This window comes from Akebia trifoliata, chromosome 14 (genome assembly GCF_017979445.1).
Source record: "Akebia trifoliata isolate Shusen 1 chromosome 14, ASM1797944v1, whole genome shotgun sequence".
Taxonomy (NCBI): domain Eukaryota; kingdom Viridiplantae; phylum Streptophyta; class Magnoliopsida; order Ranunculales; family Lardizabalaceae; genus Akebia; species Akebia trifoliata.
This window is the reverse complement of record NC_141388.1, coordinates 29,496,134-29,502,973: the sequence shown is the minus strand read 5'-3', so window position 1 is coordinate 29,502,973 and position 6,840 is coordinate 29,496,134. Positions and strand designations below refer to the sequence as shown.

The following is a 6,840-nucleotide window of genomic DNA, read 5'->3' as shown; positions in this document are numbered from 1 at the left end:
CCAAAATTCACAAAAATGGACAAAAATCGATAAAATAATAAAAATACCCCTTATGAATTTTAGATCCTCGAAAAGTTTTGAAAGTACCTTCATTACATTTAGAATATGATTTTGAGTCTAATGGGACCCAAGTAGACAAAAACGAAGAAATTTATGAAAAATCACAAAATGACCGAAATGCCCATTTAGGTCCAATTTGTACATAGAGACCTTGACTCTTAAGGAAATCGAAATAAAACAACCAACTTGAAATGTAAAATTCAAATGATCAATTTGAAAACTTTAAACCAATATTTAATCTAAAATTTAATCAACTCATCAACATTTAAATTAAAATCCAAATTAACCAATTAACATTAGAATTAAAATCCAATCGATCAACCAACAAAAAATAAAATCAACTAATCAACATTCTAATTAAAATTCAATCAATTAATTAAAGTTAAATTAAAATCCAATCGACCAATTAACATTAAAATTAAAATCTAATTAATCAATCAAATTGAAATTAAAATTCAATCAACCAATCAACGTTCAAATTAAAATTAAAACAAACAGACCAGTAAATCAATCCAATCAATAAACTTAAACTAAAAAATCATGTGATGTATGGGATCACCTCCCTTAACAATCCCAAATAATTAGAAATAGAGTCACTACCTCCCTAGGTTTGATCAACAAAGTAAATAAAGAGAAAGAAAAACAAAAAGGAAAGAATAGAAAAAGAAAAGGAAAAGAGAAGCTGATTTTATATATATATAAAAGGATATCATTTTCTAAAAGGGGGGAGGACGTTTTAGTGGCAAGAAAAGAGAGGCTGAAAAAAGGGTTGAAAAGCAAAAGAAGAAAGGATTGAAGAGAGTGGTGTACATCCACCTTCTCTTCCAAAAAGCTTCATTACAGTAGCCATTGTATAATCATCATCTTCATCCCCCCCATCATCCACTGTCATTATCTTCATTATCCACCATTAAAACCAAACCATACAAACCTTCTCCATCTCTTCTCACTCACGTTCCATCGTTAAAACCAGCTCCTACCTTCACCCTCTTCTTTTTCTCAGCGTTACCTTCTTATGTTTCTTTTTCTTCACTGTATCACTCAACCATTCTCAGCCATCTTCTCACCCTCTTCTTAGATTCACCCTTACATAGACTACTTCTTCGTCTTCCTTTCACACCTCCTTTCGTGGCTAACACGTCTTTTTGACGGCTGCTCTTGTCCTAGCTATTCCATCTGATAGTCCTCTCAATAGTATCCTAAACCTCACACCCATAGCCGTACTTGCCCCACCATCTTTTGTTCTCCTCCCTTCATTTCTATTTTAAAGCACCTTAAATGTCATTCTGCTCTTTTTGTTTTTTCAGCCCATAGCCATTCTCATAACTCACGACCTATCAGTAAAGAGAAAAAAATAAATAGGAGGAGAAAAAAGAATAGGGAAGAAAGTACACGGTTTGTTATATCCTCCTTCATATCCACTCGACCTTTCTCTTTCCTTTATCTTCTTCTTTACCTCTCTCATCACAGCCACTGTCCACGTTTTCACTGTCTCTACCATTCTCAAACCCACAAGCCAGCAAGTGGTTGGACGACCCACAAAAAAAGAAGAAGAAAGAGGGATCTCACCTGCGTATTCAACTCATGGCAGCCCTCTCTCATAGATTTTGAGGGTAACACTCACACGACTTAGTTGAAGGTCAAAAAACTTTGAAGGGATCCCACGTAACCAAATTCTTACAAGTAGTAAGTTTATTTATTTTTTATTTTCTTATTCTCTTTTAGTCGTTATTTCATGTGTGGATTTTCTTTATGAATGTTAATCCGAGAATCTTCATGAATCTAATCATTGATTTTTGTGTACGTGGGGAGTTTAAAGTCGAATTTTTTTAATAAAATGGGCACGTGAGTCGACTCATTGATTTTTGTGTACATGGAGAGTTTAAAGTCAATTTTTTTCAATAAAATGGGCATATGAGTCGACTCACTGATTTTTGTGTACATGGGGAGTTTAAAATAAAAAAATTTCAATAAAATGGGCATGTGAGTCGACTCATTGATATTTGTGTACCTTGGGAGTTTAAAATCAAATTTCTTCAATAAAATGGACACGCGAGTCAATTTATTGATTTTTGTGTATACAGGAAGTTCAAAATCAAATTTTTTTTATAAAGTTGGCATATGAGTTAACTTATTGATTTAGTGGACATAGGGAGATGAAAATTATTCTTACATTTCTGCAATCTAAAAAGTTACATGACCAAATTGGTGCCACTGCTGGGGACAGCGGTTCTATTCATTTTCAATTCGAAAATAGTCCAAAATAGATTTGAAACATAATCGAGACTTATTTGCTTGAAACAGAAGCTAAAAAAATAGAGAAAAAAATTGAAAATATTTTCATTACAATCTACGAGACATTAGAAATTTGTTCAAAAAATATATTTGATTTTCGTCAAAATTTCACCATCTGTGGTAGGGTCCTAGTGCGCTGCGATGATGTGGTAGCCTTTGTTGCTGATTTTTGTTGAGTAAGTTTCTGACAACCTTCTTATTGTAATGGTGATATTTGATTTTTTAGCATTCTAATTTGAATAAATCTTGTTATTTTTAGGTGAAGGATTTGATGGATTCAACATAGTCAACGAAAGGCGACACGTGGAACTTTTATCTACCAAATTGATTTCTTTGCTAAGAAGACATCAACTCTCCAACTAGCTTTCCATTTTATTTTTAGTAGAAAACAATTTGTATTAGAAACTTGAAGTTGTAATAATTTTTAATTTGATCCAAGAAGACTCTGCTTGCAATAATTCTAGGGACGGACGATAGTGAGACGAAACTGTCTCAGCCCTTCGAGTTCGTACACCAAATTTGGTGTTGGTGGCTCGAGTAGACTCAGATTATTCATCCCCCGTCTAGAATGGGAAGTAATTTTCGCACTACTCACGCACATCTTGTTAGTGAGTTTTTGTGTTGATTTTGAATGATTAAATTATACACTTCGATTTTCATAAAGTAATAAGGACACCCCTACGAGGATGGCACCATAAGATAAGAAGCAGATTTCATCACCGATATCTTGTCCTTTTAGGAAATTGAATTCACAACCACAAAAAAAAATTAATTAAAATTGGTTAGACTTGACTCTAGGTCCATCGTGAACTATGACTTCATTTTCCTTTGGTTGATTAGTTAGAAGAAAAGCAAAATTAGGATTAGTATGACTTGGACAACAATCATAGGATTAGATTGGGTATTTTGAAAAAGGCTACCTGTTTTTTGAAAAAGAATACCAAAAAATAGTGAAGCGTGAAAAAGTCAAAAATAAGAAATAGAAAAATGTAAGAAAGATGTCAAAAATTACTATAACTGCAAAAAAAAAAAAAAAAAAAAATGAAAAAGTGTCCAATGAGACCACATAGTATAGTAGGGTGAAAGTCGTCAATGGTAAAAACGTGAGTACAGTAGAATATCATAGATAAAGTTCCTTAGAGGTATTAAAGTGACCATCCACACCTCTCACTATCCTAGATATGATGAGTAGTTTTGAGGTAGAACTTAGGTTAAATCGACCATTCATAACAATTAAGAGGTGAAATCTTATTCTTGAAATTTTTTTTTTAAAATCAGAAAATTCACACACGCACTCAAGTTATTTTTGGAATTTTCTAAATTGAGGAATAGAAACTTAGAACTTTGTTCAAACGTACATGACCTTTGATTGATTTATAAAATATCGTTATGTTCACCTTACGTACTTTGATTTTGATTTTGATATTTCTATAAATAGTTGAAATTTTGTGGGTATATTCTCTACAAACCCTCACGAGTCAAACTCGTCCACTATGGGTAATCTAGGGGTTTAAAGGATTACTACATATACTAAATACAGTTGAGAACCTCATGAAAGAGGTGTTGTTTAAATTTAAGTTTTACTCGGGATTAGCTAAATTGAGGTTTGGGGATGTGATAAGTTCTCAAAAATTCATTTTTGGGATCGTAATTACACAAGGTTTATCGACACTTAATTGTTGTTTGTTCCAAATAAACATAAATTGTATTAATTTGCCAAATAATCAAAACTAATGGGTTTTCTTAGTTTGCAGGTAAAAAAAACAAAATTCGGAGGCAAATAATTTTGTAAAATTTTTTGTTACAATATACGAGTCAAATGGGGGTAGCCAACTAAAACTCGGAGCCAAAGGTCATCACGTTACTGCGCCGCGATGGGTCCCTACCGCTCCATGATAATCTCACAGAATTTTGACTCGAGATTCGAATTGCAATTTCTAGACTCTTCGACTGTTGTAATTGAAATCCCTTCTCGAATCGATTCAAGCTAAAACTCGACTCAACAACCCGATTAGAATAATTATAAATTGAGGGGTTGTTCTTAAGAGAAAAGGTCCATTTTCTTCTCTTAAAATTCTCTGTATTTTTCTTTTTTCTTCTTTTAATTTTAGTGTAGTTTTTAATTTAATTAGAAGCTTTGTAATGAAGGATGATCTAGCTAATGTTCATGCTCAAGCTCAATGAAGAAGACCTTTCATCTTTTTCATCTCTCATCTCTATTTTATTTTCTTATTTGTTGTTTCTTGCGATGATTAATGGCTAGACCCTCCATTAGAGTGGTCGATGAAGCTGGAGCAATATTTTCTCGTATAGTTAATTTGCCATTTACCTTATACTTAATAGTTTTCATTGCGAGAATTCGTAAGTAGGAATTATTGAGTTGAGTGTTTAATTTCCTAATTTTGATGGTTTATTTTTAGATAAGCTCAAGCTAAACCATGTTTCACCAAGAATATCAAATACAAATCCTTTAATTTCGTCTTATCGATTTATTCACAAACTTCTAGATTTCATTTTGAATTTAACCGCTTGATCTTTTGATCCATCGATATTAGTTTTGTTGAAAGGATTGAGACAAGAAAATGCAAATTAATCTAAGGAGAAGATTTGCTCAGGTTGATTTGATCTCTCTATTCTTACATTGTTTTAAATCTCCATTTTTTGCTTCAATTTCATTTACTACTTAACTATAATTTCCTAATCTGTTTTAAAAATCTATTTTCAAAATTCTATTTTTATTTCAATTCGAAAGAAAAAGTGAATCACGATTGTCCCTGTTGAACGAATCTTACTTACCAAAGTTTTATCTTATTATTTTTTCAATCTTACATTTCTACAATTTAAAAAGTATACGACCATCCAACTTCACAACCAATCAATTAAGATCATCAAGGTGGGACATATGCCACCACCTCAACTTACCTCCATCATCTGACTACTACCTACTTCCATCACTTTTCTCTAAAATAATCATCTACCCACATATTAGTCCACCATTTTTCTCTAACCTACTCTCATCATTCCTTACGAACCCATTCTTACAAATCAAACCCACACCCTTCTCTCCAATCAACTCATCTAACACTCTACCTTCACACCCCTTTTGACACATGTCATAAGCTCTTTCACCTTCCCAAAACCTAATCAACCACCCTTTTACACTCTCATTCTTTTATACCAAACACTACTCCTCCTCAACTTACCAAACATTCAACCAATAAACCACTCTTTTACACCCCCATTCTTTCAACTAAACACCACTCATTTCACTTCACCTAACACTCAATCTAAATGGGTTGAAAGATCTAACCCATTTGGGTCACAAATAACCAATTTAAACCCCTTCGATAAATACCTTTCCACAAATACCCTTCCATCACCCTTAATTCACACGTACACCCTCTCACAAACCTCAAACCATTCTACTCATTTTCATCATTTCACCCCATCTTACCCCTAAAAATAACTCCCAAAATTCTATAAATCCCCCATCATTCTTAACACAACCACCCAATAAAAAATACTAATGAAAACCAATCAAAAAAATACTTTTTCAATCTCAACCCTCTAATCTCAACTCTCTACCCTTTCTCAAGTAAATCAAAACAAGTCAAAGAAGACTCATCCTTTAAAGAACAAAGAAGATTAAGATAAGATCAAGGTGGATTTTGGTCAAAAGAAAAACATTCTCCCTCCCCCCTTCTCTCTCCTCCAATTTTCCTTCTTCTACTTCTCCCATTTCTCTACACATATGCAACACCACGAAAAGTTTGAGCCATCGAAGGGCTCCTTTTTCAATAAGGGTGCTCTCAATGGTTTAAACCAATATCAAAATCCCTCGTACTCGAGGTCACATGTGGTGCCCCGCCAAACGCTAATACAAATCCCAAGGCCGCCTCAAGGTATTAGGTGGCGCCTCAAAATTTTGGCATGGTTTCCTCTGTTTATGTTAGCGTTCCACGGAACTCAAACCTGATAATACAATAATCAAACAAATCCTATATATAACATGTGACAAAAACATACAAGTTATGGAAGAGAATGAGTGACGAATGGCGTAAGGTGAGATCAGAGTGGCTCAAAATGTTAAAATATACAGGATTACAAAAATTTATTCTCACTCTAACATAGTCCTATCACTCAGTCCAAAACACTATGTACACCTCTTAGAACAAACTAACTCCTAGGAGAAATAATCCCAATGCTCACCGGGTAATGGACACTTGTCGTCGATCTGACCAATCTGATGCTCATCGACGGATGGCTCAACACTCACCTTCCCAAGCACAGGCTTTGTAATTAAAAAAAATGGAAGGAAAGGGTGAGTAACAATGGTTACCCAGTAGGTCCATAAACAATTCCTACTAATAACCTCACCTAACGTGATCGAATAATCATACTGCATTATTTTAAAACATGTAAATTTTACAATTAAAACTACGAATAACTGGTACATATAGCCAAGGATGAGCAACTAAACAGTTT

The 6,840-nt window shown here is 33.7% G+C and overlaps 1 long non-coding RNA gene across 1 annotated transcript; it reads left to right on the top strand.

The window, feature by feature from the left end:
• Window positions 1-811: 811 nt before the first annotated feature.
• LOC147386686 (uncharacterized) lies at window positions 812-3,266 on the top strand. Its single transcript, XR_015172033.1, has 3 exons — window positions 812-1,746; window positions 2,480-2,531; window positions 2,615-3,266. It is a non-coding gene; the product is annotated as an uncharacterized LOC147386686 (long non-coding RNA).
• The last annotated feature ends 3,574 nt before the right edge of the window (window positions 3,267-6,840 follow it).